This window comes from Alosa pseudoharengus, unplaced genomic scaffold (assembly GCF_046254945.1).
Source record: "Alosa pseudoharengus isolate Yale_2024_CS ecotype anadromous, Long Island Sound unplaced genomic scaffold, YU_APseudo_1.1 YU_APseudo_1.1_scf_10, whole genome shotgun sequence".
In the NCBI taxonomy this organism is placed as follows: domain Eukaryota; kingdom Metazoa; phylum Chordata; class Actinopteri; order Clupeiformes; family Clupeidae; genus Alosa; species Alosa pseudoharengus.
Window position 1 is genome coordinate 32,568,329 of NW_027468565.1, and position 10,000 is coordinate 32,578,328.

General features: G+C 45.6%; 1 protein-coding gene across 1 annotated transcript in view; it reads right to left on the reverse strand.

Moving 5' to 3' along the window:
* Positions 1-10,000, reverse strand: part of b4galnt4a (beta-1,4-N-acetyl-galactosaminyl transferase 4a) — a 100,880-nt gene that overhangs the window by 71,754 nt on the left and 19,126 nt on the right. The window lies entirely within an intron of this gene.

Sequence of the window (10,000 nt, forward strand, 5' to 3'; positions counted from 1 at the left end):
GAGGTGAAGTGCTCACATCCCCTACACCGTTTCCAGCTAAAACACTTCAAAAGTGGCTAAATATTTAATCACTGTGTTGCCCAAACACAAGGTCCTCTAGATATCTCATCTGACAGGCGAAACCATAAGTGTGTTGTGCTTAAATAACTACTTCATTCTGATGGGAAAGATCCTGTTAGTGCCAACATGAAAACCAGACTCACTGGCTGCAAATGGCTACTGCATCCCACAGGACTTGACAGACTGATTTAAAAATCGTGGCGAGTCTCCACTCTCTTTGTGGGCGCAGGGAAAAAAAAGCTCCTCGGCTAAGGTGGGCTTGTCTCGAGCGAGCGAGCAAGCTTCTTTCAACGAGCTTCAGAGCAGAAAAAGAAGGGATTCGGCCCGTCTTTTTCAAGCGCAGTGTAGCACAGCGGTGCTTTCAAGCGCAGATCCAGATGAAGAGAAATAAAATATACATATTTGAGAGGGGGAAAATGAAATGGTGGAGCGACTGGGAGTCGTTTAATCTGCTCCCTCGCTTTGGAACGCCAGTGATAAAAAGCCTGTCTGTAATAATGAGGTGCGCCAGTGACAGATGGCTCTACGACACACCATTCAGGAGGGGGAGAGACAAGCCAGTCAGTCAGTCAGTCACACACACACACACGCGCACACACACACACACACACACACACACACACACACACACACACACACACACACACACACACACACACACACAGGTGCGTCTCTACTCAGAACACCCCCGTGGAGCTCCTGATGTCTCCTGACTCCTGGCAGAAGAAAAGTTGAGGTGTAACAGCAAGATGAGGGTTCATCTATAGACCATTTCAACAATAAAAACAAAAACCATGCTTGAACGTTAAGATAACATATGGAATGTTAAAACGGAAGCCTTGTGGGGCCAACTATGATGCTGATAATGGAACTCTCTTGAAAGGGTCTATACTGTGTGTGTGTGTGTGTGTGTGTGTGTGTGTGTGTGGAGAGAAGTGTGAGGGAGGAGGCAGAGGAGGAGAGATGGGATGGATGAGGGAGAGCTCACAGAGCAGACCTGAGCGCTTATCACCATTAACCTGAATGCCTTCACGGTTGAACCAGATAAGGGCGTGTGCCAACAGCCTGACTGATGAAGTCAGCCAAACACACTGTGGAGTGTGTGTGTGTGTGTGTGAGTGTATGCATTCAGAAGATATCTATATGTATACGTGTCAGCATAGTTCTGTGTGTATTTAGAGAATGTCTATGTGTCAATGTGTTTTTTTTTAAATGCAATGTGTACATTTTTAAACTGCATGCATGTATCTGCTTGTGTGAGCATGTTATTGGGTGCAGAACCTTTGTGTGTGTGTGTGTGTGTGTGTGTGTGTGTGTGTGTGTGTGTGTGTGTGTGTGTCGAGGGTGATATAGTAGATCTTTTCATAATTGCACCTTTGCATTCGCTCGACTGAGCAGGAGGCCATCATGTCACTGTCTGCAGATGAGAGCTTTACACAGGCCTACCGATCGCCATCTTTTACTCTGACAGCTGTTTAGACTGAAACAGCCTCGCTTGCCGTCACGCCCACCAAACCAATCAGAGCTGCAAGGCAGAGGCAAACTCATTCGAATCGCCCCAAGGGGCCTGCAGAAATTACCCAGAGAATACTGAGAGACTAGCAGCCATCCTACTGATATAGCAACCAACATTAAACAATATGAAGCCACCTACCTAGCTAATCAACCAGCCAAACAGCCATTTAAACAACAAGACAAGCAAAGGAACACATCAACAGGACAGCATGATGCAAAACAAACATCAGCTGGACAGCGTGTTGCAAGAAAAACATCAGCCAGACAACGTGTTGTATGAAATTCCCTTGCTGGTCTGACTCATCCTTAGGAACGACCAGTGTGTGTCTCAGAAGACTGTATGCACAAGAGCATTTGAGCTAGGCTGGGTGCTGAGCCCAGTCTCTTTCACTGGAGTGTGTGTGTGTGTGTGTGTGTGTGTGTGTGTGTGTGTGTGTGTGTGTGTGTGTTGGGGGGCATGAGTGTCTCGCGGAAGGATCCGGAACCACGGGGAGGATGCGGAGGTCACGCCCACGGCATATCAATGAGGTTAATTAATTCCCCTCGTTGAGGATAAACAAGGCGAACTCTCGGAGCCCTTGGTCAGCAGCACACATTCTTCACGCTGCAGCACCGTCCGGCAGCCAAGCACAACCCGAGCCAAATGAGCCACAAATCAAATTTTAATTCCCCTTCCGCCGCCATGTTGAGAGTTAATAACCCAGGCAAAGTAATTGCATTCTTTTCCTCTGCTTGCGTTGCTTATCAACATAAAAGAAGCCAGTCATTGAGGCTGCTTGCTTGGCACACGAGGGGGGAAATGCTGTTTACCCAACGTGAAATATTTTCATATTTTTTTTTCTTTTGGAGGAAGTCTTCTGCTCACCTCAAAATCTTCCAATATCCATCCACCCACATGGAGAACGGTTTTGACACAGCCAAGGACAAAAACATGCATTTCTGCATTTCTGAAATGACTGTCCAAATATAGCCATACAGTATATACACTATGGGGTTTAAAAACAATGAATAGAATATGTTCTCTGATATACTTTGCACTCAGCGCAAAACAGCATTTACAAACAGGCTGCATTAATACATCACACGCATAAAGACAACAGCATTACATCCTCAGCATATCTATGCGCAGATATGACTGTGCAAAAGGCCCAATTGTCAATGCTGGCACAGACAGTGTGGTGTGCTTTTCCTCTGACACCCCATTTGGTTCATGATGATAAAGTGGAGAGGGTCTTCACTTCCATGTATGTTTCATTTGCCTGAAGAGGGGGGGAAACGTGCAGAAGGGGAGGGGAAAACCTCATTTAAAGAATCTTTCGTCACTACAAACGAGCTCCCGGAGTAGATAAAAGCAAAGGAGAAAATTTGACAAGAACAAATTGCTGTGCCTCACGAGCTGTCTGTTGGGAATCTTTTGTTGACGAGTGTGAGGAGAGGAGGGGAAGGGGGGAGGGGGGGGGGGCATGGAGCCATGCATGAAAGTCATTACGCTACTGCGTTTAAACAGTCAGAGAGTGGCATTTAAATGATTAATTCTTCTATCACACACACAAACACACACACACACACACACACACACAATCACACACACACACACACACACACACACACACACACACACACACACACACTCACTCACTCACTCACTCACTCACTCACTCACTCACTCACACACACACACACACACACACACACACACACACACACACACACACACACACACACACACACACACACACACACACACACACACACACACACACACAATCCCCTCATTTATTTTAATGTCTTTATTTATGAACTCTCCTACTCACACACCACAATTTAGGAAACAATACAATTCAAATGGAGGCACTACAAGTCAATAAACAGAAATAAATGCCATCCGCTTTCCCCCTAGTCTTTTATATGCCAGCAGAATATTTCCACAAATAATCACCCAGCAGACAGCGGGAGAGAGAGAGAGAGAGAGAGAGAGAGAGAGAGAGAGAGAGACCGAGCATGATAGAGTATTTCCTTAGAGACTGTCATAACCACGGCAACAATCACCTCGCTGTTCTCGTCCCCGCCGGGGCTGGAGCCGGCAGGGGAGTCTCACAACTCAGATTAATTAACGGCGGCAAACGGCCATATTAATTGGCTTGTGGGGGAGGGAGCGCCGACGACTGTAATCTCACTTTGATAAGAATCAGCCAACGACGGCCAAAAACCAGACCCAAAAACCAGGGAACAGTCAGACATTTTACAACTCATATCTCTCTCCTCGGAACGAACTGGCGAGTCCCTGCATATTCAATATACTCAAAAAAAGAGGCGTTCAGACAGTTTATTTCAATAATCGGTCATGCCATCTATTTGTGTGTTTCCGGTTGCCATGACAGTGCAAGTAAATGCACAGAAAACTGCCTTCTCGTCTCCGCCTTTCAGAAATGGCTTTGTTAACGTCTATGGTGCCACAAGCTGCCAGCTGCACACTGAATGGAGGAGACAGGACGTGATATGTCTCTAAAGAGAAAAGAAAAACGCCACAGAAAACAAAATGGCTCTTCTTAAGCTAAGTGTGTAATTACTGTAGCTGGTGTGAATTATGGATGAGATGCACAGATGACAGAACAGCAGGGAGAGAAAGAAAGGCAAGGAATGAAAGAGAGAGCGATAGACAGGGGCAAGGAGAATGAAAGAGAAAAAAGCACAGTGAGGAGGAGGAGGAGGAGGAGGAGAAGTAAATAAGCCTGTGATGCAATCGATAGCGCAGATGAGAGGGCCTCCAATTCATTGGTGGAGAGATTAATGAGGGAGCCCAGCGAGTCATAGCCGCCATGGCGACAGCACTGAGGGACGGCCTGACGTCTGGCGTCTGAGGCACAAAGGATCATGGGACGGAAAAGCAGGCGACCACCACCACTCCGTGCATCCAGAGGCTCATAGAAAGACAAACGAGAGCCCAGGAAAGCAATTATGAGCACATGCGAGGACCCGTGCGGCCGCCTGCCCAGGGACGCCACTCTGAATGATGAATGCGGGGAGGCGGCTGCGGAGGACGCTGCTCAGGGTATCGATTTCAACGGAGGAAAAACAAAAATACATCAATGTTCCCAAAGACTTTCCGCATCTTCACGGGTAGAAGTAACAATAGTTTGCAGATCAAACTAAAAAGCAGCTTGTGATATCTATATGTGCACACACACCCCCCCCCCCCCCCACACACACACACACACACACACAAACACACACACACAAACAAACACACACACACATGCTCACACATAACACATGCTTTACATTTATATTCTCTCATCTTTCTTTGTGTCCTTTCTTTTTCTGTCTCAACAACACCTGAACTTTATTTGTTTCCCTTCTTTTTTCACTGCCTCTCTCTCTTTCTATCTTTCATTCCATTCTTTCACTTTCTCACACACACACACACACACCCCTGACTGAGGTGTTTTGCTGTCAGACAGCTCATCCACAGATGCATGATGGGAGTCTGGGGACGGGCTGTCATCTGTGTGTTTGTCATCTCTGATCAGTGCTGATGTCCTCTGGCTATGAGGGGCCTGACGGGTGTGACTATCCCTGACACCCCCACAGACAGCTACACACACACACACACACACACACACGCGCACACACACCAAACACGCACACACAGACACATTTGCGCATAGTGTATACAGACATGCACACACATACACACACACTTGATGGTTGGATGGAAAAGACATAAATGCACACACACACACACACACACACACACACACACACACACACACACATACACACACACTTGATGGTTGGATGGAAAAGACATAAATGCACACACACACACACACACACACACACACACACACACACACACACACACACACACACACACATGTGCACAGGAGGATGAGATAGATGGAAAAAGCAGCGGATCGGAGCAAAAATAAATGCCCTGCACATCTGGTGCTGAGATGTCAACAGCTGTTATTATCCGTCCAGCACCGGGATCTGCCCCTCTGAGGTCACCACCACTCTGTGAAGCCCTGCCCTGTTCTACCCCGTGGGTGCCCCACAGCCCACACCAGCTCTCCGATCTGCCCCTGCTGTTGCCCCATGCCAGCGTGGAGGGAGGGAAGAGGTGGGGTCTCGCTCTGGTATAACACCCCAGGTGTGTAAGAGCTGTGAATGAACACCCCTGTCCCAGTGCAGAATTGCACACATACACACACACACACACACACATACGCACACACACACACACACACACACACACAAACACACACACACACACACACACACATACGCACACACACACACACACACACACACACACACACACACACACACACGCACAAAAAAACAACATCCTGATCCCTCATCCACCACCACCTACTGTGTCCTCACACTCACCTCTGCACACACACGCATTCAGACACACACAGTCCCATATGTACACACACACACACACACACACACACACACACATAGTAGAACATGTATGTATAAGCACATACAAGCAAAAGAAACAAAAAGATGGCTGTTCAGCTATTGATTTGATTTTGTATGGCTCCATGAAAAGTAGAGCTACACACACACACACACTAGGGTGACCAGATCGGGACAGTCCCGATATCCAAGCAGTTGTCCCGAATCCCGAATCCTGCCCTAATTGTCCCGAAAATTAAACTCAATCAGAATACTTAGTTATTTTCTGATAAACATTAAAAACTGTCCGTAGAGAGGTTGAGTCGACTGCATGCAGCCCCCGACGGCACCTAAGTGTCTGGATGCAGCCCGGCTACTTTGTTTCTTTTTGACCTTCTATAATTAGGCGCGAATATGCACTGATTTTAGCTAATTTTCATTCATTCCTTGACATGGCTGATGTACCGGAACCCCAACACGCCGCTAAAAAGCAAAAGCGTCTATGCAGGTACCGGGAGGAGTGGGTGGAGGTACCCGTGGATTGACAAAGCCTTAAGCGACGAGATAAAAGCATTCTGCAAAGTGTGTAGAAGAGAGTTTGGTGTTTCTCACGGAGGGGAGGCGTCATGTGTGCAAAAAAAATATGTTTGGCCTAATGTCCGATGTCGTTTTAACATAGCCTAATCTACTTAATCTATACTTAATCTAACAATTATTTTGTATTCTTACTTAATGACCCATAGTTTTGGCAAGGCTTGTTATTAGCGTTAGGGTATTATCCTTATTCTGAAATGACTGTGAGGCAGACTTGATGTTTGAATAAAAATGTGTTTTGGTACAGGTTTGAAAATTCATTATCTTTTATAATAGTCTATGTAGGCCAGGGGTGCCCAATAGGTCGATCGCGATCGACTGGTAGATCGCAGAGCCAATGACGGTAGCTCACAGAACTCAGCAAAAGAAAAAAACAACAGATTGGCACAGTCCTGTCAGACTTTGACAGGAGATTTCAAGACTTCGCTCTACTTGAGCCAGTTGGCACGTTTATGTGCTTCCCTTTTCGGGAGAATGCTGAGGTCGATGTCCTCGCTTCTAAGATCGCAACAATGTTTCAGCCCAGTTCTGCTGAAGTTGAGGATGAGATCTTGACACTGCAAGCGGATATTAACTTGAAGTCTAGGGCCCATGAACAATTCTGGAGTTTACTCACAGAAGAAAAGTATCCCAACATGAGAAAATGTGCAGCATCACTGACTGCAATGTTTGGGTCTACTTACTTGTGCGAATCGACCTTTTCACATATGAAATTCAGTCAAAATACCGCTCCACCCTGACCGACGATCATTTGGAGGCCTGTCTTAGACTGGCTATCAGTAGCTATTGCCCGGACTATGCATCCCTAGTGGACTCTATCCAATGCAAGTCATCATCTGAGTAAAGTACTGACCACTGATGTGAACATGCCAATGTGTATGCAAGAAAATGACATGCAACTTATTGTACATAAAGTTAATTCACTGTCTGAAAGTTTCAATGTTTGAACCGTGAATTGTAGTGTGATGTAGGCCAAATGGCACTGTATGTATGTTAAAAAAAGTTAAATTTCAATGTAAGTGAGTGTGTGTGTGTGTCTGTCTGTCTGTCTGTCTGTCTGTGTGTCTGTGTGTGTGTGTGTGTGTGTGTGTGTGTTACCTCAAAAGGTAAAGTTACATTTCAATGTGTGGATTTTGATGTAAATGTACTGAATTGTATGGGAAATGTAATGTAAGTGCCACTGTGTATGAAATCATATGCATGTTGATTAGTAGCTTCTATTGTGGACTATGTTACTGTTGTTACTGTATTTCTACTGTTGGTAGGGAAATTAAACTCAACCATAAATTACTAATGATTTAAGTGTGAAACATTAAAGCAAAATAGCAGCCAATATGACACTGTGTGCTCGTTTTGATACATTAAAAAAGACACGTAATGTGAGTAGTAGATCATTCTGACCCAGTCACTTAAAAGGTAGATCACCATTCAGAAAAGTATGGGCACCCCTGCCCTAATGCATTCAGCTCCATACACGCACAGACACACATGGTGTGCTTTGCCTTCCACAGTGTAAATCAAATGCACACAATGCCTCTTTCAAACAATGCAAGAACCAGGATTCAGTATTCAGGACACCCTCCTGTCTAAAGAGCTGAAGCTGACATGGAGATCACTGACCCACCACCTGGGGTTGCCATCATTTCACTGGACAAAGAAACATGCAGATGCAAGAAGGCTCCAACTGTTGTGAAATGAACCCTGACCCTCCCCCAACACACACACACACACACAAAGACACACATACGTGTGCATGCGTATGCACGCACACGCATACAGTACACACACACACAGACAGAGACACACACACACACACACACACACACACACACACACACACACGTATGGCTCACACACACACTGACTCACTAACATAATCTTTAGAGCGTGTCCAATACGAGGGCCTGCCAATATCTCTGCATTAACAAGCCATTAGTCTCAATCAGAGCTGCTTTCTATGATGGCTCTACGCTTCGGCTAATCACCCTCATAAATCAGGGGGCAGCCAACCACAGTGAAACACACAGCTCTGACCGGGAAGTCTCACTCCAACTCCCACTCCCACTACGTGCTAGCACGGCACTGCGCTTTCTACTCCAGAAACCCCCCCGACTGACACTGTAGGATGCATTTATACATCCAGAAATGGTTATACGCACCAGACCAGAGAGAGGTGTGTGGTTTATGCCAATAAACAAGGTAAACAGAATAAAACTGCAATGTCTTCCCTGATGACACCTTTCAGTCATTTCAACAACTCTATGGGACTTCCACATGTGTGGGGTAGGGACAACATATAATATGTATGTATGTGTGTGTGTTTGTGTGTGTGTGTAATGTGTGTATATAGATAGATAGATAGATACTTTATTGATCCCCAAGGGGAAATTCAAAGGTGTCCGTAGCATACAGACATCACACACAACATGCACTTACAGCAGAAATGGTAAATATAAGTATAAGTATAAACATATAACCAAACTCCACTGTACAATAGAGACAGTAGAAGATAAGAAAAACTAACAAAACTAAATACTAAATATACTATATGAATTAAATAAAAAAATCCACAGTGTGCTTGAGGGTGATCAAGCATGAAACGCTTGTAGTGACACGGCCGGGACTGGCCTGTAGTTCTGTGTGCATACCGGTATATGTGTGTACACAAACTGTATATATCCGATCAATGGGGTTCGCTTTATTGGCCGCGCGTTAATAAATATATGACACTCCCTCCAGGAAGCTTGATTCCCATAATCTGCTCACAAAGCTGGAATGGTCCGGGGGCTTTTACGGAGGTGTGGGGGCTGATTTATTAGGGCTCTTAATAGGCTTACCACCACCGGCCCATCACTTCCTCTGACAGTTCTGCTGAGCTGCCTTCACCAAATCTTCTCCCCTTCATTTCTCTGGGCACTCCTCCAGCACAGTGTGTGTGTGTGTGTGTGTGTGTGTGTGTGTGTGTGTGTGTGTGTGTGTGTGTGTGTGTGTGTGTGTGTGGAGGGGGGCGCAGGAGTGTGTGTGTGTGTGGGGGGGTGCATTTCTGAACAACTTCAAACACGCTAAAAAGCCGACTAGACACAGTATCCAGAGTATAAAGAAAACAATCTTTTAAGCAAAAAAAAAAAAAAATGTTTACACAATCAAGAGGCTCACACTAGCTTGTGATTAAACAGTAGCAGTGACTTTTATAAGCTGGCAGGCGATGTCTATCACAGTAATTCCTAACCTGTCAGCTGGGAACCACCCAGTTTATGGATGTGACTTCAGTGGTCACCATCACTGGGAATAGCTGTCAAGATAATAACCGTGTGTCACTGCATCAGAACCTTTTTTTTTTCCATGGGCTTCCTTTAACAGTGTTTTTTTCCCTGTTTCACACGTTTGGGCAGAGATATTATTTTGCTACTGTGAAAAACAG